Source organism: Amblyomma americanum, chromosome 3 (assembly GCF_052857255.1).
Source record: "Amblyomma americanum isolate KBUSLIRL-KWMA chromosome 3, ASM5285725v1, whole genome shotgun sequence".
Classification (NCBI taxonomy): Eukaryota; Metazoa; Arthropoda; class Arachnida; order Ixodida; family Ixodidae; genus Amblyomma; species Amblyomma americanum.
This window is the reverse complement of record NC_135499.1, coordinates 57,931,993-57,957,143: the sequence shown is the minus strand read 5'-3', so window position 1 is coordinate 57,957,143 and position 25,151 is coordinate 57,931,993.

Here is a 25,151-nt window from a genome sequence, read left to right as displayed (position 1 = left end):
TGCTTCAGAGTCGGTGAAAACCGTCCAGTCATGTGGAGGTTCCTGACGGATGAACTCTACCGCAGCCCGTAAAGCTGCTAGTTCCGCACCAGTTGAAGATGTTGGATAGGACATCTTCACTTTCATGAAGATGGATCTGGCCGGTATCACCACTGACCCCGCAGAACTGGTCGAGTGAACTGATCCATCTGTGTAAACATGTATGCGGTGACTGTGGTTAGAATGCAGGTGATTCAATGTCAGTTGCTTGAGAGCGGGTAGTGATACACCAGCTTTCTTCGTAATTCCAGGAATATAGAGGTGAACCCGAGGTTAATGAAGACTCCATAAGGGTGAGCACGGTCTTGACACAGGGGTGAACTCCGATGGAAGATATGCGCGATGAGCTTCAATGACTTTGGCGAATGCAGTACGCGGCCTAATTATTGGGAGTGTTGCGAGGTGATGAGAGGGACCCGTGTGAGGTGCAGAATATGTGTTCTCATGGTGTCAACAGCAATGTATGTAGTAACAGGATGTTCCCGGGCAAGAAGAACAGTTGCTGCTGTTGATGCATATTTAGGCAGTCCAAGGCAGATACGGAGAGCTTGCGCTTGCACACTTTGAAGAGTCTTGATATTTGTCTTTCTAATGGAACTGAATATCGGAAGACTGTACCGCATGTAGCCCAGAAATAGGGAACGGTACAGTTGCAGCATAGAGCGCACTGATGCGCACCAGAACTTTCCACCGAGGAAAGAGAGGACGTGGACAATCGCAATTAGTCTTTTTCTCATGTCGTAGACATGTGGACTCCACGAGAGGTTCCTGTCGATGACAATACCAAGGAATCTGTGGCTTCTCTCATAGGGAATGGCTTCACCATTAATGCGAATGGTGCAGCGTGACATTATTTTGCGTGTGAACGCCACAAGTGAACACTTTTCGGTCGAAATGTTCAGGCCCTGCAAGCGAAGATAAGATGTCAATATCGATGCCGCCTTTTGAAGTCTTGCACAAACTTGAGGACGGGTCATCCCTGATGCCCAAATACAGATGTCGTCTGCATATACCGAGATCTAAGAAGATTGTAGCAATACGTCGACCAGGCCGATGAGAGCAAGGTTGAAGAGAACTGGGCTCAGCACTCCACCCTGAGGGACTCCGCGCGAATTTCGGTGTAAAGACGTCGGTCCTTCCGCAGTGAGGACAAAAAACGACCTCTCTGATAAATAGCTGCGTATCCAGCTGAACGTGCGGCCTCCGATCTCAGGAGCTTCCATTGCGTCCAAAATGGCCTGATGGGTTACGTTGTCGTACGCGCCCTTGATATCCAAAAACAATGCCACGGTCAATCTTTTCAAACTTTTGCTGCGGTGCACCGACGTTACAAGATCAACCAAGTTGTCGGTAGAAGAGCGGAACGTCGGAACCCAGACATGAAGGTTGGATAAATGTGATATCGCTCCAAGTACCATTCCACGCGTGTGAGCAGCATTCTTTCCATGACTTTGCCGACGCAGCTGGCGAGTGCAGTTGGACGGTATGATGAAAGGTCGAGCGGTGATTTCCCCGGCTTAAGAAGTGGAACCAGACGACTGGTCTTCCAATCATGAGGAACTATGCCAGCAGTCCATAACTTGTTATAAGTGTCCAAAACAGCCCGTCGAGCTTCTTTGCCAAGGTTGGAAAGTGCGGAGTACGTCACACCATCGGGCCCTGGTGATGATGACCTTCTACAACAAGCCAGCGCACCATCAAGTTCTTCCACGGAGATTAGTGCATTCATCCGAGATTCCCATGATGGTGGAACATTGTTGCAGTGCAGCGTTGCGCCTGGATTCGGAGGGCCTGTTATTCTTGTGCTGAAATCTTCAGCTACCTCAACCACACTGCGCCTTTGGTGGAGCGCTACGGATTTGAACGGGTAGCGCTGTTGAGGGTACGTGCGAAGACCCCGAATTACACTCCAAACGCGTGACAAAGGCTTCCGTGGATCAAGTGTTTGGAAAAATGTCCTCCACCGTTGCGTTTGCAGTGCCTGAATTCTGCGCTGAATCTTCTTCTGTAGCGCCTAGCATCTCTTAGGTCTAGGCGCGACTTTGTGCGTCGGTATCTGCGCTCTGCCCTGCGCCGTTGTGATCGCAGTCGCTGCAATTCGAAGTCAAAATCGGTGTAGTTAGCGACAGGGTTAAAGGGGCAGGTGGCGTGTTCCATGGCCTCCTTAATTTTTTTTCAAGACCGGTAGAGAAGCCCTCTGCGCAAGCAGCCTCCATAAGTAATTTAAAAACTGTCCAGTCAATGCGGTGCCTACACGTGGCTGGGGATAATGTGGAATGGCCGGTAATAATCAGATAGGTTGGGATATGGTCGCTGCCATGGGTTTCTACTTCCGAAAACCACCGGACGCTGTTGTTAAGGCACTTCGAAACGAAAGTCAAGTCCAAGCAGCTGCTATAAGTCACCCCTCGTATATAGGTAGGGCTTCCGTCATTCAGGCACTGGAGGTCATGGTCAGAGGCGAAGGACACAAGCTGTCTTCCCCTAACGTCCATCCTAACGCCTCCACACATGGTGTGATGAGCATTGAATTCACCCATAATAACCCACGGAGCAGGTGTAGCTGCCGTCAAACAACTCAACCTTCTGGCGTCGAAACGACTTGATGGCGCCAAGTACACCGCCAGTAGCGTAAAAGTCAGGTCACGGCTCTTCACTGTCAGGCAAACGTACTGATTGTCTTCGTTCGGAGGAACTGTATGTTGCCCTTATGTAATTTCACGTCGAACGTAGACGATGACTTTGCTGGATCTGTTGCACGTGGGTGATGAAAATGCCTCGTAACCGGATATTCGCAAAATTGCCGGGGTCTTAGGTTCACAAATCACAAGAATGGGGAAGTGATTCTCGTAGACGTAGTGCCGTAAATCGGAAATCCGGGACTGGAGCGCACGAGCATTCTATTGGAAAATGAAAGCTTGCTTGACTTTCTTTTGAAAAGACAGGTGCGAAGGAGCCATGATACCGTCTACTGTAGAGCCGCAAGAACTGGATGTAGCGCGTCCAGCACTTGAAGTGCGCTATGTGCTACGGGCGTGTGTAGGCTGGAAAGCAGAGCACGCATGGCATTCATTAGTGTCGTGAGCATTGCAATCACTTGCATATCTGCGCCATAGCCTTGATCGTGCCTGTTGGCTGGATCAGTCGTAGGTGCTGCACACTACCCTGAGTGCGCCAACATCCCTGACGCAGTAGGCGTAGAAGGCTTTGGCAGTGGTGGCCAAGTTGCATCTGAGGCAGCAGGTCCAGCCTCACCAAGCGCCGGGGTCCCTTGATTTGGTACGGTTTTTGGTGGAGGCATAGAAGCTGCAGTTGGGTTTGAGGCATTATTGTCAAATGTGACTGCTTTCTTTGACGACCTTCGGCGGCGCGAACGACGTCGTCGTATACCTTTGCGGCGGCTTGTTTGTGCGTAGAATGGTCTCGCACCATTTGCTTCAGTACCACCCGCTCGGACTTTAGACGTAGGCAGTCTTTCGAGGAAGAGTCATGAGGGCCGTGGCAGTTGGCGCACTTCAAGGTAGTGGCGCGGCAAACATCACCGCTGTGTGACCCGGAGCATCGCGGGCACACGATGGAGTTGATGCAGACGCCGCTCACGTGGCCGATCCTCATGCACTTCCTGCATTGAAGTGGCTGAGGCACAAAAGGTCGAACTGGACGACGAAAGTGCCCAACCTTCAAGTACGATGGCACGCAGTCACCCTTGAAGGTCAGCTTGATGCATGTAGATCTTCCTAACCGCTGAATTTGAATGATGGAAATACCGTCGGTTGCCGGCTTGATCAACATGGGTAAATCTGCATCACATATGGCGATTTCGACGTTGTAGATTACGCCAGCCGTAGTGCCGCTGTCCTGGAGAATAAGGGGGCGTACACTGATGTTGCCGAGTTTTGTGATTGCGGTTAAATTCTCTAGAGAACTTCGCTCCACCACATCAATGACAATGACGTTTTTGAACGGGTTGATTCTGACATCTTTTATGCCCCCCGGTACAAGGCTCTCAAGATAGAGATGGCTTGCCTGTTCAGTAGGTTCAAGTTGTCCGTTGAGTTCAACGGCAAAAACAAGGCTGTATGCGCTGAGGAACTTTGCGCTGTGATGATCGTTGGCGTTCTTGATGAGGACACCGTTGACGTGCTCGATGAGGACGATTCGGCTTGTCTACGCAGTCTGCGCTTGGCCTTCTTGCCAACAACCGGTATGAAACTGTCGTCGGCCGAGAACGAGGAGTCTTCACTTGGCACCGAGTACACAAGAGTGCCCTGGCTGCTCGAGTCACTCTGGCGGTGCAGGCGCTTCCACTGGGTGGCTGCTGCCGACCCACCGGGTTCCAATAGAGGCACAGCAGCCTCCACTTCCATCGCCGTGGCAAAATGAGAGCGGCGCCTCCCTGATTATAGCACAAATTACCAAAAACTGCACAGACGTGAAGGCAGCGTTCTGATACAGAGCAACTTCGTCTTCGTTTTCGACAGGCCTACGCCAGGTATAAAGACAATGAAAGCTCTGCGGTGGTGCCCGTCACTGATGTAATGAACTTTGCACCGGAAAATGCCAAAGATTTTCATCCGCGAACCAATCATCAGGTGAAGTGGACAGACGCCGAAGGAGAAGCAGACTTTTATCCGGCCTATATTCTCACGCTTAGGGGTAATTACCTGCAGTTTTCAGTGCTGTTAACTGTGTGTGATATGTGTGTGTCTGATGCAAATGTTGAGCGTTAATTGTGAAGCAGTTATAGAGCCTACATCCGCGATCTATGCTTGGAAGCAGAGCACGTGGTCACATCTTTGTGTGCAAAACAAATTAAAGGACGTTGTTTGATAATGCGTATAGTTAAAATTATTTAATATTTTTTCTGCGCACGGAGGGTGGCTGCGGCTTACGCACTTTTTCGTTGTTGATGATCTGGATAATACAAATCTTCTAGAGAAAACATTTGGAAAAGTCTGTATTTGCGGCGCAGGACATGACTCCAACAATGTAGTATATTGCATTTTGATATTAATATGATCGCATAGAGTAATTACCAAAAAAAATTGCTCATGGCCTAGCTATGTTAGGCCAGGATATACGTAGCGAAAGCGTGGCGACGTCTGGATAGGAAGAGTTAATATATGAAACCCGTTCATTGACTAGATGCGCCTTTATCCATGATTAAACCTTGAGACATCGTGCCGGAGTGGTAGCGTCTCCGCCTCAAACGCTAAAGGCCCTGATTCGATTGCCAGCCTCGACACAGGTTTATCTTTTAACTCAGTGAGTGTGCGGGAGTTTCAGTGGCTGCCATAGATGCCATTACCGAATACTTTCGGTAGCAGTTAAGCGCGTAACGGCGGGTAAGGGTAAAGACGGGTGAGGGCGGCGGCGAGGCGCGCGATTTGAAATCATGCCAGATGGCGCGGCGAGCGCGTGGCGTCCACCCAGCTGCGGCGGTTGCTAAGCAACGGCTCGAGATCTGTCTCATAGATGCCGCCACCGAATACGTTGGGTAGCAGTTAAGCGCGTAAGGGCGGGTAAGGGTAAAGACGGGTGAGGGTGGCGGCGAGGCGCGCGGTTTGAAATCATGCCAGATGGCGCGGCGAGCGCGGGGCGTCCGCCCAGCTGCGGCGGTTGCTAAGCAACGGCTCAAGGTCTGTCTCGGTGCTTCCTTGGAGCACCGCCACAGCGAAATCAAGTTCCTGGCCAGTAAAGCCTTCGCTTTAAAACATCGCAAGTTCCTGTGATGTTTTCTGACTCGCCAGCAACTGAACACGCCACTAAGTGACTCTAGCTATGTTTGATGTAAATTGAAATGGTGTAGGAATTGTCTCACATCTCGCCAATTACAATCATTTCAATCTCAGAGGAGGAGATTATCGAGAGAACAAAAAAAAGCCGACTTCGTGCTCAAAAACACTTCGATATCAGTGACACTGGTGATGAAGAACCACGACAGGTATTGTTATCTTAGTTATTTTTGGTGAAATTCATGGCATAGTGAAACTGCTTTTTAAATTTTTTCCAAGGCTAGTGTTTTTTGTTGTTATTCCTATACAGTGCACAAAACCGCTGAAAAAGCGAAAGGAGACCGGGGACAAAGATGACCTCCTGGCTTGCCTCGAAAAAAGAAAAAAATGAAAACTATGGCGAAAGACAGGCAGCCTGGTGACCTAGAATCTCTACAAAGGAGATTGCGGCAGCAAGCGGCTTATATTAAAGGTCTCAAGCAACAAGTGCTATAGCAAAAAGCCAGGGTTGAAAAGTTAACAAGGCGAAATTATGGCCTCCACGAGACCGTAATTGCTCTAAATGGTATGATTTTGCACTTTCAAATGCCTGGTTAGCATTTCATGTGCATGTGCGACAGTTGGATGTTTCTTGGGTGTTCTTTTCTTTTTCTTTAATGTTCTAAACTTACGACCTTGTTTTATGATCCGTGTTATGACTATTTTCTCGAATTATAGCAGAAGCTTGTTCCAGAACCAGTGTGAAGGAGATAAATGGTCCAAGCTCCAGCCAAGCACAGTCGGGCCCCAACCCAGCAGAGTCACCCCTCAGCCCAGCTTATCCAGGCCACAGCCCAGCAGTCGAGCCTCAGCCCAGCGGACCCGGGCCCCAGCCCAGCACAGCTCGGCTTCAGCCAGCCTACTGTTCGATTGGAACCTGACCTGTTGCAGGGCCCAGTTCGTGCTGCTTAAGGCCCGGTCCCAGATCGTCTGGAACAGATTTCTTTCTATGCCTGCCTTTGAGACGCCTTTCATGTCAATATTTTTTCGCGCTGATTGATACAACCAATGGCCTGATAATTTCAAGAGCATCTTCGGAGCTGATTAGCGGCGTCATAAAAGATTCCATGTTTGTGAAAGAACTTTTGATGATGGTGTGGAGCCGGGGGGAACTGAGAGAACGATCTCTTCTTGGTAAACCTATTCATTACGTGCAATGGAATGTGTTGGTTTTCACAAACTTGCTGCTCAAGTTTATAATATTTCCACTGCTACCTTCAACTTTTTCAGGGAAACACTGCCCGTGGTTCCCATAGAGTGAACCAAAGACCCCGCTCACCCTTTGTAAGGCGTCAGTTCTGCAAGGTAACTGCAAGCGCCTATAGCTTTTGGAGCTTTTTTGTACTGTAAGAGCCAATTGTGCTTTACACAATTTTGCTTGAATTTGTGTATTAGCCTCGCTAGGATAGTTCACAACTAATAAAGTTATTGTCCAGCTGACTTTTTCTTTTTATCTTCACGGTGAATTGCCGTGAATTGAAGGGCAACAATTTTATTCTTGAGTAACCGATTTATCATGCATTGGAACTGTTTTGTTTGTGCAGTGTTTTTTTGCTTATCTTTTTTCCTAACAGACTGCTTCAGGGATGGACTGCAGGTCAAGGGGATGCCGCCTGGCCTGCTGACATCTGGCCTAAAGCAATTTAACTGTTTCGTGAGCGGAAAAATCGCAGACATTGAGAAGTTTGCGAAAAGGTGACACAGTTTTTATTCAGTAACTTGCTTCCAACAAAGACAAACATTCCCGTTTTGAAATTTTAATTACGCACAAATTATTTTTTCTGTTCTGACTGCTTGCATGAAAACGCCGCAGTTAATGCATTGAATGCTCATCCATAACTTGGTTCCACAAAGAGCATCTTGGTGTGCAGCTTAATGGATTTCGTTTTAGTTTGTTCACACATTAAATTTTATACCTTGTTATTTGCTTTTTCGGCCGCCGCGGTGGCTGAGTGGTTATGGAGCTCGGCCGCTGGACCGAAAGACGCGGGTTCGATCCCGGCCGCGGCGGTCGAATTTCGATAGAGGCGAAATTCTAGAGGCCCGTGTGCTGTACGATGTCAGTGGACGTTAAAGAACCCCAGGTGGTCGAAATTTCCGGAGCCTTTTACTACGGCGTCTCTTACACCCAGAGTCGCTTTGGGACGTTAAAACCCCCCTAAATCATAAAAAAATTTGCTTTTCCGTCTGTATATTCTTTGCAGTAATGCAATCTATGTCGTGCTTCTATTTGATTGCAGGGAGCTCGCAAAAGAAATGGAGCCTTCCAACTAGGACCTGCTACAAGACATAAGTTACAGGACTATTTATATATTTCTTCTTATACCCACATGCCCTGGGGCATTACTGTAAGGAAGGTATTTTCACGCAGATCATGCCTATAATAAACTGCCAGAGTTGACTGCTTGCCTCCTGACTGTGTAATAGTCATCTGGTGCCCGACAATCGGAGCAGCCCAGTCGGTAACGGTCATAGAGGGGACAAGTGGGTGTCTGCCATTTGAAATGTCCATTTAGAATAGTCCAATTGAAATAGTCTAATTGGTTTCGGCCGATAGGAATAGTTGAATTGGTTTCAGCCAGTTGGTATTTTTCTATGGTGTCGAAAACACATTTGGAAATTTAAAATTGGTACTTTCCAATTAGAATCCAATGGTTTTGTTTTTTTTTACTGGGGCTGCTGTTCCTTGCTTTTGCACACATGTTGAGGCCATCACATCGCCGCTCGCGGCGTACACAAATATGGTTAGTAAATAACATAAGTCGGCGCTCTCTACACACCATAGGCGTACGCGCACGCTTACGCAGTCACATTCCCAATTTTAGTTCAGTGTATGCAAACAGAGACGCAGTGATAATGCTCAATCTTGTGGCACCATCTGGTTGTTAGGATGGGAACTGTTGATGTCAACAAACCGACGCTCCTCTTCGGCCTAGCAGAGGAGGATTCGTCACTCTAAGGCAGAAAACAAACGAAATTTATCACTTATAAACGTTCCTTGTAAGGAGAGTGGGACGGAGCTAAAGATCGGTGCCCCATTTACGGCCAGTGAATGCACTAATAAAGGCAGCAACAAAGGCGGATCAAACCGAAGCGACGGCTCCCGCTTCGAAGGGCGCCACCGTGTTTGTCGGCGCGGAATTGTTACAAAATTCCGCATTTTTCCGCTTCGCTCGTCGAATTTTTGGACAACTGGGAACTTCCGGGCCCTTAGAGAGATTATTAGTGTTTATCAGGTAACAACAACCAGCTGCTTAGCATTTTGTTTTTACACCAATTTAGCTCTAGACGTTGTGCGACTTGACTGAAGTGCGTTTACTCTTGCGAGCGACTTGAGTGCGATATCACGATCATTGACGATTTCTTTTTGGCTCTGAAGCCTCGAGTGTGACAGTTAATGGGAAAACTAACGTCGAGGAATTTGTTCAGAGTGCATTGATCCTGCGCTAATCAACCGATGCTGACCATCCTGGCGCTGAGTTCTGGGAATGCTGCGCGACGCAGTTCAAAGCTTCCACTCGAAATACGAATACGCCTTTAAGGAAGTAAATGGCAGTAAGCTGCACTCAAGCGCACTCCCCTTTGCACAAGAGAGTGCGCTAAAGGACAGTTTACTACCGTTTTAATAATTTCTGTTTACAGTGCCTATTTAGTGGCCAGCGTCTTCCATGAGTAATTATTAAAAGGAAAGCTTTACTAGGAAATGTTGACAAGGTTGTGTCTGCAAAAACGTGTGCGCAGAAGTTGTGGGGGATTCAGCAGAGGTAGCGTCCAACGAGTGGCTGTAATCGAAAGAGCATGATGTGAGGATGATGCGAAAACAAAAATTCTCGAAATCGGATGAATAATTAATTAAAGCCAAAAATGTGGGCGGGGCCAGAACAAAAGTAGCGCCAATTTTGGAAACGCCGGAAGTGCGGGCCAACGAATCCGGAAGTGGGGGCGGAGCGAACGCACGGTGCCAAATTTGAACACCTGTAAAGATTACTGAGAAGAAACGAGGGAAAATGCTCAGTTAATCGAACTCCACATAATTATTTAATGAATAATGAAAATTTTTAAACGTGAATAATGGTGGATTAATTGTGAATTATGTGCTAATTCAGGGTGTTAATGTCGAATTACGGTTAGTTAAGGCTAAATTAGGGGAATTATTGGTGTAACGGTGCGGCGCGGAGCGATGCCACGCCAAACGTGAAATGAGTATACTGCCCCATACACTACGACGCATCGCTTCGACACCATTGGCGGTTTATTAAAGTGACGTCGCGATCACGTGAGACACACAGGGAGACGGCGCACCAAAAAAAAAAAACAACTTGATATGAGTATATGGCCTCTTTCGCTTCGGCGCGCCGCTTGTACGCCAGTCGCTCTCTCGCCGTTGCCGTGTACAGATGCTGTGTTCGCGTGCTGATGCCGTTGTGCTTAATTGCGCTTTGTATGGCCCTGTAACATGATGTTAAAGCTGTCTGTGTCTGTGTCGCATAGCGCAGCTTCGACATCCACAACACTTGTAAAGAGAGGCAAAGATGGGCAAAGAGAGGCGACGAGTGCCGAGGACGTGTCAATGCTTTCGCATTACTCCAAAGCTGGCTGCCGCAGTGATCTCGAATTTTTCTTTAAAACACTCAATGTCAGCAGAACACGAACACGAGCTAAAGAGGACTTAATGACTGCGGCTATGCGCTGGTTGAGGAACAGAATGAAATACCTTTATGAAAAGAAAGAAAACGCAAATGAGTCCAATTCTGTTTGAGAGCGTGGTGTAAAAATTTTCTCATTCGTTATTTGACGCTGAAATTATCCAGCATGAATTCTGCGGCTAGTTGCAATGATGGATGCATTGTCCAAGCAAACACTATCATGACATTTCGTGTTTTGCCAAATTTATGCGCGGCACAATGGCTGCTTGGGCTGACGGCGATGACTAATTTTAAAAGCGTTAGCTCTTACTCATCACGTTTCGAGATTTCGTGGGGTCTGCTATCACCCCTGAGATCACAGCGCCATCTGTGGCAGCAACTACTAATCACGTTTCCAGATTTCGTGAGCTTTGCTACCACCTTGAGATCACAGTGCCATCTGTGGTAGCAACTAGAAAACAGAACATCTCGCATTGAGACTTGTAGCCCCATCCACAATAGCATTGTAGAAACAACCACCTGCTGCAAGCCGATGATGCCGTCACTGACCAGTATAGCGAATATAGGTGGAACTACGCGAGTAAGACGTCAGCGGATCAAATGGCGGCATAGTTTCGGTTTCTCGAATCCAAGATGGCTGCCATGAAAATTTGTTGAAACAAATATCCCATAACAGGCGAAAGAGAAGTTTATTGAACACGGACCTGGAAGGGACAGCCGTCTCTCGCTCAAACAAAAGAAATTGGACGGCGGCTAGTCTCGCCCGACACACACAAGATACACTACTGCGATGAATGTCGCCCGACACACATAAAAGATACAGTACGGCGAATAATGTCACACGACACACATAAAAGATATAATACGGCGAATAACGCCACCCGGTACACACACAAGAAACACTAGTGTCCAAAGAAATTTCCAAAGTGTCCAATAACGCGGGGGAAATACGTGGTAAATCGCGCACACACATCGCTCACATCACTTGCGCGCACCACTCAGTATGGCAGGAGCCGCACCGTCACACGGCGCCTGCTTGCGACGATTAAGCGGGTGCTCCACCGTCGCAAGAACTCTTCTTCCTGCAGTGTCACCCTGTCCAAGCTCGCCTGCTCAAACAGGCGCCCTCGGACACGCTGCAGCATCGGAAACATGGCCCATTGTGGTCGGCCCTGTAAGGAAGCAACGCCTCTCTGGCGCCACAAAATAAATGCGCGAGCACACAACAGCCCCACAAAAGTGTAGCGCGGCTTCGAAAGCGAGTTGAGCGACAAACTAAGAAAACGCGACAGCAGTCGCCAAACAGTGTGCGTCAAGACGCACTCAAAGAGCGCGTGCTCAAAGGTTTCCGTTCCGCCTCACTGCGGACAATGCGAAGAAGGTGCGATGCCCCACGCATCGAGACGGACTCTCGTGGGCAAGACCCTCCAGCCTCGCAGCCAGCCGAAGTCGCGGATGTCTGGTGGGAGGGTGTGAGACGTCAAGTCTGGCCACCGCACCTGCCTGCTCCGCTCTAGCGTTTCTGGTGCAGCCTCCTGGATCGCAAGGAGCTCGCAAACGCGGGTGGCGTGCGTCTGAGAGACGTCGACCTCGGGAAGGGCAGCGGTGAGAGACTCGGCCGTCCGACAAACATACCGAAAGAACCTCGGCCGCTGTTCGGCTGAAGGACCTATACTACATGACCAAGAAAGAGGCGCTGCGACATCCCGAGAAGGTAGGCGAGAAGTAGCCTCAAATTCCTGGGTAGTCGGGTTGACTATGTCGCGGAGACCTCGGACAGCGAGGACGCTGCACATTGTGCGCAAATCCGGCAGGAGCCGCCCATGAGCAAACGACACGTTAATGTGCGCGGCGGACAGGCGATGCGAGCGATATAGTACAGCGACGCATACACTGACGATCTTATAACGAAAGCGCGCTCAAACAGCGATAGGCGGTAACGCGCTGCTACTGTCAGGCGTTGCTCTGCTGTTGCTCTTAGCTGCGTCCACGTCTCGCGGGCTACCTCCCCTGAGGTGAGGAACACTATGACTAGCACTTTCATTGCCGAGACCCACTCCACATCGCCGAGCAAGTCTGATGTAAAAGCGCCGAAGCATAAAGCTTTGCTCTTGCCCCGGTTAAGCAGGGCGCCGGACAGCCCGCTGTAACTAACAAAAAGCCGTAAAAACGCTACGTATCTGTACTCGTCCCGCAAGAGCAGGGACACGTCGTCAGCGTACGCAGACACCTTCACCTGGCCTTGACCCGGCAAAGGGAATCTGCGCAACGATGAACCCTCTGCTATGGGGTGAAGGAGCGGGTCCAAGCATAAAAAACAACATATTCGACAGTGGACAGCCCTGTCTAATGCCACGCCCTATACTACGCTATACAAAATGAATCACTCAACTCCCCGTTACAAAGCAGCCGAGCCGTAAGGCCGGAGTACAGCTCCTCTAAACGCTCTAAAAACCTCGGCGGAAAGCAGAAAGCACCGAGAACGCCAAAAAGGTAGCCGCGCTCAACTCGATCGAAGGCTTTCGCCATACCGAGTGCGACGAAACAGCCCGGTATTCCCGTTCCCGAAGTGAACGTGAACAAGTCACTCGTTTGTGCGAGAGACGAGAACACCGAGCGTCCGGGCACGCTGCAGGTCTGTGCAGGGTTTACGAGCACCGCTGAAACCTTGTTCAACCTTTTAGCCAGCAGTGACGCTACAATCTTGTAATCTGCGTTAAGCAGATCTGGTGATCTTGCGCCACGCCTGCGAGTCAGATGGACACCCGCCAGTCTTCAGGATGAGCATTACACGGCTCTCTCTGAAAGACTTTGGCCTCTCACCATCCCTGACAAAGGCGTTCACCATCCGAAGGTGTTCCTCCAGGGCGGTGTAGAACCTGACATAGAAGCTGGTGAAAATTCCCTCAAGGCCTGGAGCTGCGGCGGTGTGAATTCTCTTAACGGTAACACGGCCGCAAAGCTGCGTGCCTAGATCGCTCGGCACTTCTGGCAACCGGTCGCAAAAGCTACGAAGCGGCGTCCGCGAAAGAGTCGCAGCCCCACCGCCCGGCCCCAGAAAGAAACAGCTGCGAAAGGTGCCGCGTAAAAGCGTCAGAGATGACAGCCGCGCTGCTGCTCCTTGTACCGTTCGGCAAAACCACCTCCTCTACGCGGACCTGACGTGTCTCATCGGGGCTGCCTGCTCACACCTGTCACAGTAAGGTAGAGTTAGAAGCTGGCCTGTGCTGTACTAGTGCCTGGTTGGCTGCTCGCGAGAACTGGCGGAGTAGCGTGTGATAGTGCGCTTTCAGTAAGTTAAGGTAATCGCGCATTGGCGACCGTGAGCGGCACGACGCGATTATGGGCGAGGGTGGTGCTTGCCACGTCTGAGATACGCTTCCTGCGCTGGCGCCCTTTGCGAATGAAAAGCGCCCGCCATGCAGATTTTCGCTCGCCCCAGAGTTGGCACTTTCGACGCCTTAACCCGGGTTTCCCAGCGCGCGTTCCAATGGCTGTCACGCTCGACCAATCTCAGCAGGCATGGATCCAAAAACCACGCGTCTATACATGGGGCGCCCCGCTCATGTCCAGTACTGCTGATAGAGGTCGATGATCCCTAATACGTGGGGTACGAGGGGGAAACGCGAGCACATCCCATGAAAACACAAAACGCTCCAGTTATCGCTGAAAAGAAAGTTTTCAGGACGGCTAGCTGACCTGCCCCGCTCCCAGTTGGCATCAAAACTGTCGCCGTGGTGCTTGACCCACGCGTCGGTCAAAGAAAACTGAGTAAAACTATCCCGCAGAGACCAGGCCCTGGCGTATGGTCGCCCCTGGCCTTGACCGCGAACATCGTGAACGGGATCCAAAACACAAATAAAATCTGCAAAAAAACAAGAGTAACATTCTAACAGAAAATAATCTAACAAATCAAACAAATTAGAAAAATCGGTATGGCTGGTGCATACACCACTATAGCTCTGACGCACCTACCACACAAGTAGAAATCGACTGCAAGTGTGCGGCCGTCGATACCATAAATGCAGTGCACGCCAGAGCTAAAAAAGCTGTTAACAAAGACTACACCAACTCCGGACGAAACAGAAGTTAACGAGAAAAAAATGGCCTGGCTTAGCTAAGGTTAAGCCTAGGATGCGAAGCATAATAGACTTGTGAAAGGGTATAGCCTGGTGACACTTGGTTATACTTGGTAATGCTTGGATATACTTGGTAATCTCTAATATATACTTGGATATACTTGGTAATCACCCCCTAGCGGGAGGAGCGGGAGTTAGCCTTGGTGGTCGCGGCCGCGCGGCGACCGCGCGAGTTGAGCCCCGTCTCTCCTCAGCTGGCGTGACGTCAGACCGATGGATGGATGGATGGATGGATGGATGGATACGGCTGAACCCTTTACATCGGGCGGTGGCTCAAGCCACCTAGCCATGTCTTGTGAAATTTTACTCTTGTCTTGCTTTTAGCCACCAATCAGATAACCTTCGCTTGGTTACTTCTAACCTCTTAAAATCCACTTTCCCTTCACTATCCCTAAACCCCAATGCCTTGGGTAAGTCAGCCCCGCTGCCTTCCACTGTAGGGTGAAGCCCTTTACAGAAAAGTATCAAGTGTTCAGCCGTTTCCTCCTCCTCTCCGCACGCAATGCACAAAGTGTCTATCTCCTGGTACCTGACTCTATACTTCTTAGTCCGCAAAACTCCAGTCCTGGCCTCAAACAACAAAGAACTTCCCCTACAATTATCATAGATATTTTCTTTGACAATTTCCTGTTTAAAGGTCCGGTATGTTTCTAGTGCCGATTTCGTCAGCATCCCTGTTTTCCACAAAGCTCTCTCTGTTCCTTTAACCTTTTTCTTAACCGATAATTGCTGATTTGCCCCCTTACTGCTGTCCAGATATTTGCTTGTCAATTTTCTAGTTCGCTTTCTCCATTTCGTGTCAACATTCTTTATATACAGGTATCTGAAAACTTTCCTAGCCCACCGCTTTTCCTCCATCCTTCTCAATCGTTCCTCAAATGCTATCTTACTGCTAGCCTCTCTGCTCTCGAAAGACGCCCATCCCATATCACCCTGTACCCCCTGATTTGGTGTATTGCCATGTGCTCCCCAAGCTGGCCTCCCTACGCCGCGTTGTTTGATTTTTAACCTTTGCTTGAACATTTTGTCTCATGCACAGGAACGCATTACCGAAAGTCAGGCTAGGAACCATCACCCCTTTCCAGATCCCTCTTACCACCTCATACCTATTGTAATTCCACAGTGCCCTATTTTTCATGACAGCTGCATTCCTACTAGCTTTATTCATTACATATTTTTCATGCTCTGTCAGATACTCAACACTGTTATTTATCCACACCCCAAGATACTTGTACTCATTCACTACCTTTAGCACGAACTCCTGTATTCTATGCTCGCCGCCCTCTTCATTAAATGTCATGACTGCAGATTTTTCCTTACTATACTTGAAGCCTAATCTATCTCCCTCTGTACTGCATATGTCTAACAACTTCTGCAGGTCTTCCTTGTTGTCAGCCATTATCACTATATCGTCCGCATATACCAGTCCCGGCAATGTCTGTTTAATCAATTCCCCATGCTTGAAAAAAGATAGGTTGAAACCTAGTCCGCTCCCCTCTAGCTTGGCCTCCAAACCTTGCAGGTACAACATGAACAACAAAGGGGACAGAGGACATCCTTGTCTAAGCCCCCGCTGTATCTCTACAGGCCCTGATACATTTTTTTCCCATTTTATGAGCACTCTGTTACCTCTATATATATCTTTTAAAAGATTAATTACTCCATTTTCCACATTCAATGTGCCCAATATGTCCCACAAATGCTCCTGAGTAACGTTGTCATAGGCTCCCCTAATATCCAGAAATGCTAGCAATAAGGGCCTATGTTCCTTTTCCGCAATTTCTATACACTGTGTCAATGAAAATAGATTGTCCTCCAACCTCCTTTGTTTCCGGAACCCATTCTGTAGTTCCCCTAGCACCCCCTCGTTCTCCACCCAAGCCTGCAGTCTATCCTTTATAATTTGCATCACCACCCTGTAAACCACAGACGTCACTGTTATGGGGCGATAGTTACTTACGTCTGCTTTGTCCCCCTTTCCCTTATATATCATGTTCATTCTACTTAATCGCCATTCATCGGGGACTTTCTCATCCACTATCATTTTGTTCACCACCTGTATTAATGTTTGCTTGGATTTTGGTCCTAACTTCTTTATCAACATAATCGGGATACCATCTGGTCCTGTTGATGTGCCACTAGGAACCTTCTTCTCTGCCCTTTCCCACTCTCCTTGCTCAAGTGAAGCTATTGCTGTAACCGGTATATCCTCCTTCGATAAATTATGTACCACGTGCTTTGCTGAAAATTTTTCCGTCATCCTTGTTCCTATGTGATTTATTGCTTCATCCCCTTCTAGTCGAATACCCTCATCTGTAACAATAAACCTTTGTTCTAGCCTAGTTTTATTACTCATTGCATTTAGATGTTTCCAGAATTTTTGGGCTGCTTTTCTATCCTTTTTATTTACTTTTGACATCCATTGGGCACCCTTTCTTCTAATTTTCTCATTAATCAAATAGGATGCGTCCCTTCTACACTTTATGAAGGTATCCCATTTTCTGTCTACTTCGGGTTTTGGTTCCCCCCTCTTCTTGGAATATCTGTGTTCCCTGGATGCTTCCTTGCGCTTTTCTATTGCCCTCTTGACCTCCTCATCCCACCAACTCTTGGGTTTGCATCTTTTCCCTTTTAGCTTTACTCCCACCTTAGCTAGCTCTAGCTCCAGTAATCGAGTTAATTTGGTATAAGTCCATTCTGTTTCACTATCCTCAAAAATTACTTTCTCGATTTGTTTGGCTGCTACTTCCAATTACTTTTCTGAGTAAAAATTTCCCCCTGATTGTTTATCTTGATTCAGTCCTACATTGCTTTTTCTTCTGAAGCTCAACTTGATACGCTTGTGGTCACTACCTAGACTTCTGGAACCATCTTCATCTATGCTCATTACCCCTAATCTGTTATACATCATCTGTGACATTAGTGCATAATCTATCGTCGAGTGCAGAGTCCCTGCCTCCCATGTTATGAGCCCTTCACACTTCTCGGTGCTGTTGCATACAACTAAATCATGCCTGTCACACATGTCCTGCAGCATGTTTCCTGTCGAATCCGTGTACCCATCCAGGTCTTCTATGTGTGCATTCATGTCGCCTAATATAATTATCTCGCCCTGTCCTCCTAGCTCATCAATGTCGCTTGCAATACATTCTAACATTTTCCTGTTTTCCTCTTTGGCATTAACCCCTGTCCACAGGTATACAAAGCCAAGGAGTGTTTGCTTGCCTGCCACTGTTCCTTTTAGCCATAAATGTTCCCTGCATCCCAGTCTAACCCTTTGAAAATTCATACTTTTATGAATGAATGCCCCAATTCCACCTCCCTTTCTGCTGCCCTCTGTTCTATTGCAATATTCCCATGCGTAGTCTGGGTTACAGGGTGGTTGCTCCATGTCTCTAAGATGTGTTTCCGCTAAACCATATACCATTAATTCCTCCTGTCTTAACTGCTCTTCTATTTCCTCCCATTTCAGTCTATTCCTGCCACCTTGCATGTTAATGAAACCTATATCTGAATTAACTTGGCCCTGGCGCTTGCGTCTCTTTCTTCCCCTATGGTTCCATTGTCCGTTTGATCTTAATTCTTCCTTCTCTACACTGGTTCCTTCAGAGCTCTGGGTCCCCCCAAAAAAGCTGTTGCCTGGCGACCTATCCTACTACCCACCTTCTTGCCAGTGGCACCACCGTAGTGGATGCCATCCTGTGCAAAAGGGTGGGGCCTAACCTCGTACACTTCCCTGTTGACCTCCATCACCTCGTATCTTAGTCGTCGACTCAATAGCCTAATTACCCGATTAGTCTCCACGACCCTCCTTTCCGTTTCGCGAGCCTGCCTCTGGACCTCTGGGATTGTGCATATGGTCACATGCACACTCTCAGAGGCCTCTCTAAGCCTACGCATCCCCACCTCCAACTGCGTCTCAAGATTCTGGCTCCTCCCCTGCAGTACATCATTGAGACCAGCATGGATGACCACAAGGTGTTCGCCATCCATGCTACCCACCACCACCTCCCGGGCTCTGGCCATTGCATCCACCATGCACTTTCCCGACTGAGCCTCCACCTGCACCCGCCTGTCTGCCTTCACTGCCGTCAGAACGCCTCCCTCAACCCTCGCTACATTCGAGTCCCCGACCACCAGAACTCTCCTGTGCCCCAAACGTTCGCTTCCTAATTCCATCTGTTGGCCTCCGGATCGCTCTAGCTGACTCTCCTGCCGCTGTACGCTATTGTCGCGAGTTTCCATGCCCGCTTTAACCTTTTTCATTTCGTTCGCATTTTTCTCACTCAATGCTCGCTGCACTACAGCACTGTACGATCGACGAGCCTCGTCCTCCACCTGACACTTCTCCGAACTGGGGTGCCCAGCCGGCCGCGACCTGAGCGCTTCAACCTGTTTTTCTAGCTGGGTCCGCTTTTCCCGCTCTTCTTTAATCTCGCCCACCATTCGCTTCAACAGGGCGGCATTATTCTCCTCCTTTTTAATCAAATCGGCGACCTGAGCTTCCAGCTTAATCCGATCCTCTCGTTCGACCTGCCGGTCCGCATTAAGTGCATTAAACCCAGCTTCCCATTCCCCTTTTAATGCATGAACGGCGTCCCCAAACCGCTTGCACATCTTACACACGAAGCTAGCCTCACCCGCCTCGGCTAAGCTCCCGAACCCTGTCTCATCTAAGTAACACCAACGGTCGCACTCCTGGCACTGTACTAACTCCCCGTCCTTGTCCTCCTTAACTTTCCTAGCTTGCCGACCCATCGTCCGGCCGACTACGCCTTGTGAAAGCCCGCCAAAATTCCTATGCGTAAAAACCCGCCAAGAATATTACACAAAACTTCGGCACTACGCAACGTAAAAGCCCGCCAAAATTCCTACAGAAGAAACCTTCGGCACTAGTCAACGTAAGAGCCCGCTAAAAATCCTGCACAAGAACCTTCGGCACTGCGCAACGTAAAAGCCCACCAAAATTCCTACACAAAAAACCTTCGGCACTACACAACGTAAAAGCCCACCAAAATTCCTACACAAAAACCTTCAGCACTACGCAACGTAAACGCCCGCCAAAAATCCTACACCAAAAACTTTCAGCAATACGCAAGGTAAAAGCCTTCCAAAATTTCTACGCAAAAACCTTCGGCACACACACTTCCGCTAGCCTTTCTACCCTTAACTCGGTTTAAAACTACTGCCCGAAAGCATGTACAAGCGCAAAAACCAAAAGGCACTTAGCTTCAGACGTAGTCGCTGGAGCTCCGAAAAAAATCGTCCGCCTCCGACGGTGTCACGAGCCAGATCGCGTGCTTGGCTGCAGCGCCCCTAGCGGGAGGAGCGGGAGTTAGCCTTAGTGGTCGCGGCCGCGCGGCGACCGCGCGAGTTGAGCCCCGTCTCTCCTCAGCTGTCGTGACGTCAGACCATGGATGGATGGATGGATGGATGGATACGGCTGAACCCTTTACATCGGGCGGTGGCACAAGCCACCTAGCCATGTCTTGTGAAATTTTACTCCTGTCTTGCTTTTAGCCACCAATCAGATAACCTTCCCTTGGTTACTCTAACCTCTTAAAATCCACTTTCCCTTCACTATCCCTAAACCCCAATGCCTTGGGTAAGTCAGCCCCGCTGCCTTCCACTGTAGGGAGAAGCCCTTTACAGAAAAGTATCAAGTGTTCAGCTGTTTCCTCCTCCTCTCCGCACGCAATGCACAAAGTGTCTATCTCCTGGTACCTGACTCTATACGTCTTAGTCCGCAAAACTCCAGTCCTGGCCTCAAACAACAAAGAACTTCCCCTACAATTATCATAGATATTTTCTTTGACAATTTCCTGTTTAAAGGTCCGGTATGTTTCCAGTGCCGATTTCGTCAGCATCCCTGTTTTCCACAAAGCTCTCTCTGTTCCTTTAACCTTTTTCTTAACCGATAATTGCTGATTGAGCTCCTGTTTTTTTGAAATACTTTGTGCTTCTGTAGCCTTCAAGGCAACCTCGCCGTCCCAGGCGATGGCGGATGACCCGCCGCCTCTGCTGCCTTCTGTGGCTAGCAGTGTGAACTGTACAGATCAGCCTGGATGCAGTATGGATCTCCCGTCAGAGCTCCCGGGATCGTCCAGTTTCTCTGACTCGGATGACATGGAGTTCGACGGAGGCTACACCGAGATTGTGAGTCGGCGCCTGAAGAGGAAGCTTTCCAAAACCCCGACTGAGTGTGGGCCCAGTGTGTGTACGAAGCGGGCTAACAAGTCCATTGTGCCAGCGAAGATGCCTCACCAATCCAGTGTGAGCAGGAAAACAACCAACGAGGCCAATGTAAGTGAGCAATCTCTCACTTACACAATTTCATACATGCCTGTTGAGGAAGAGAATCTCAACTCCATGAACAGGCAGACTTTGACTCTTCTTCTTGAACGACTGGTTCCGGGCCAAGTCAAAGAAGTGCGTATTAACGCAAGAAGGAATATCCTCTCTGTTGATGTCTCTAGCCGGGCAACCCTGGATAAGTTGAAGACCGTGTCTGTCCTTGGCAACATACGAGTCCGCTCGTTCTTCGCTCATGGACTTAACACTACTGCTGGTGTGATTTCTGACGTGGACATACAGATCAAGGATATGGACTTGGTGCAACTGCTATCAAGTTCTGTTCGCATAACTGACATCCATCGTTTCGGCAAATCACGGTGTGTCAAACTAGTGTTTGAGGGTACTACTTTACCATCGCATGTGAAAGTGGGTTTTGTGAGGCACCCAGTGCGTCCTTATGTGCCCCGACCTGTGCAGTGCCGAAAATGCCAGAAGATTGGACATGTAAGTGCTGCGTGTACGAGCACGAAAACATGTCCGCGTTGTGGTGGCGTGCACGATGGACCTACATGTACGATTGAGTCTCCAGTTTGTGCCAACTGCAAAGGTCCTCATGAGGCAACATCTAGGGAATGTCCGAAGGTGCAAACAGAGATGAAGATCTTGAAGAAAATGGTGAGAGACCATTCTACTCACCGAGAAGCAGCAATTGCAGTACGTCGCTCCAGGAGGAGGACACGAAGTCGGCAGAAGAAATTGAGCTCAGTAAATGACGTGTCAACACATCAGGACGACCGAGACCGCTCAGCCGCGCAAAAGCCACTGTCTCCAGCTCCGCAAGAGCCAAGACTGACAACCCCCCAGGAGGACCCCGCAGAGTGGCCACTTCTACCATCGCGTACTGTAAGCTCTGTGACACGTCCGCCTGTGCGTCCGCCGGCTGTGTCGACAATAGATGATCAAATCAGGGCGATGCTGAAACAGCTGATAGGCACCTTACGGCTGATAATTGCTGGAGTGGACACGCCAATTGCTAAGGCTGCTGTCCAAATTTTAGACGCTATTGAACCGGTGCTTGCCACCCTTTAATAGCAGTCAAAATTATGGCTCTACCGTCGTCAGCACCCTCACTGCAGGAGAGAATCTCTCGATCGGCAGTATTACAATGGAATGCTCGAGGTCTGCGAGGCCGCCTAGCAGATCTCAGGCAGAGGATCTTCAAATACCGATTTCCGGTGCTTGTAATATGTGAGCCTAATATCACATCTCCTTTTCGACTGTCCGGTTATGAAAGTTTCCTCTCTGAAGCGGCTGGGCATTTGAGCAAGGTACTACTATGCGTCCGTCGTGACCTCACTTACGTTCGGCATCAAATTCCTGGGGGCAGTAGCAACGAGTATGTAGCAATCACTGTGACTTTGAATGGGCGCACAATCTCTATTATAGGTGGCTACATACCACCAAGGGGTCGATTTGATGCCCTACGACTACAATCGCTACTTGACAGCGTTTCGGAACCCCATATAATAGTAGGAGATTTCAATGCGCATCACCACGGCTGGGGAAGCGCCGTTACGAACGTTCGAGGACGGGATATCGCCACGTTCATGAACAATGCAGGTCTCGTTTTGCTCAATGATGGCACGCCGACATTTCTACGCGGGACTACTTACAGCAGCTGCCTGGACCTTGCATTTGTATCCAGGCGCCTGTCATCGTTCGCAACATGGTGTGCTGATATTGAAAGTTATGGAAGTGACCACATACCTACGTATGTGCAGCTACGGTGGTTTCACCGTCTTCCAAATGCCAAAATACGTTGCACCGACTGGAGTGCTTTCCGCATTGTTCTAGAAAAAACCTGTGGGAAACTCGCTGATCCAACAGATGTGGAACAGCGTATTATTTCGGCCATGCACGATGCAACACGCAATATCTCAGCGCCAAATTCCACAGCACCAGTGGATGTGATCTACGCGCAGCTTCGGGCGATTCGTCGGCGCGCAGAAAGAAAATACCGGAGGACAAAGGATGTCTCGGATCTCCGGGCCTCTTGACGTGCCCAGAAGCAAATACAGCGCTATTTGGAGAACCTAGGCAAACAACGGTGGCGGTCATTTTGCAGCAGATTGGATCCCCGCAAACCACTCTCCACAATCTGGCACGTTGTTCGAGCACTGCCGACATTTCCCCAGCAGAAACACCCTTTCCGTGCATTGGCACTTCATGATAGACGGCAAGAACTAGAGGTGGCGGAGGATTTCTGCTCGAGAATTGCCGGAAGCGCTTCTTTACCTCGGCAGCATCGATGTGCTCCCCCCACGATGGACGATCGACTGGAAATCCCCTTCACAATTCAAGAACTGAAAGCAGCTCTTTCTGCTTGCACGCATCCTTCATCCCCAGGACCTGATGGAATAACATACAATGCGCTTCGTCATCTAAGCCCACAGGTAATGGAAGCCCTCTTAACATTGTTCAACCACTCTTGGGCCTCTGCCACTGTACCACAGCAGTGGAAAAGAAGCCGCATTGTGGCCTTGCTCAAACCAGGGAAATCGCCACACACATTAACATCCTACAGACCAGTAGCTCTGGCAAGTTGTATTGGTAAGACGATGGAGCGTATGGTGCTAACCCGTCTAGAATGGTTCCTTGAAAAACATGGGCTATACCCTTCCACAATGACGGGTTTCCGCAAAGGCCGGTCTGCCATCGACAGTGTAATTGATCTCGTGTCAACGGTAGAACATGAAAAACGCCGTCACAGGTTGACTGCTGCTCTTTTCCTCGACATAAAGGGCGCATTCGATAATGTTCAGCATGATGCAGTACTAAATGCACTCGAAGAATGTGGTATAGGCGGACGTCTACACAATTGGATTGCAAGCTATTTGACAAACCGGACAGTCTACATGGAGACTCTTGAAGGTGACACAGCAGATCATCATGTTGCTTGTGGTGTTCCTCAGGGAGGAGTGCTCAGTCCAACATTGTTCAATCTCGTGCTCATTGGCCTTTTCAAACAACTACCGAAGACTGTTTCAATATCCGCCTACGCAGACGATATTTGCATCTGGACATCAAGTGTCACGCGTCCCCAAGTGCAAGCAAGATTGCAGCGTTCGGTGTCCATTACGTCTGCGTACTTGCGCCGTCAGGGGCTTGAACTTTCGCCAACTAAAAGCGTAACATTGGCTTTCACACGCAAGATAATGGCGTGGTATCCGGTCACAATCGATGGGCAAATTGTTCCATACGTAACACATCACAAATTCTTAGGTGTTACGAAAGACCGTGACCTGTCCTGGACGAAGCACATTTCTGTGCTCAAGAAAAAGCTCGACAGCTTTGCAAGCATTGTGCGGTGTATGGCAGGAAAATGTTGGGGTCCCTCTGAGCGATCTTTACTACACGTGTACCAGGCGCTGGTAGTCGGCCTTCTCAGATACAGTGCACCCGTTCTCTCGGGGGTCAGACTATCAGGCCTGCGTGTGCTTGAAAGCGCGCAGGCTCGTGCTTTAAGAGTATGCTTGGGTTTGCCATGTAAAACTTCTACATGGGGCACATTTTATGAGGCCCGCGCCTGCCCAGCACGAATTTATTTCCAACAGGAGCCACTTCGTGTGCATTTGCGGCATCTGACCAGGCATCGTCATCACCCCCTGACTAACATTAGTGCGGTGCGTCCAGATGCAGCCTTTTCCACAGCCCTTTGGATGCAGCGCAATGCGCTGCCTTCGAACTACGCGCCACACCAGATTGCGGAGGTGCCACTTTGGGCAGTACCAAAACCATCTATACGGACAACAATCCCAGGGATAACAAAGAAAACGCACATTCCAACAGTCGGACTGAAACAGCTGGCGCAGTCATACATTACATCTATGTATACTAACACCCAGCATGTTTTCGTGGACGGATCCGTTACGACCACTTCTTCAGCTGCAGCGGTGATAGTGCCAGGAAATGCCTCATGTCACCGTTTCAGGCTCATGCACAAAACGTCCTCTACGGCAACCGAATTGGCAGCCATACGAGAAGCCGTCCTTTATATTGGTCACCAGCCAGCGCAGCAATGGACTATATTCTGCGACTCGAGATCGGCATTACAGGTCGTACAAACTTATCTAAAACCAAGAGCATGCGAGCAGCTGGTTCAACAGATTGTGCTTTTGTTAGCCGAGGCTTTCCACCGCGGCCATATTATAAAGTTTCAATGGATACCGAGCCATTGCGGCATAGCGGGAAACGAGCGT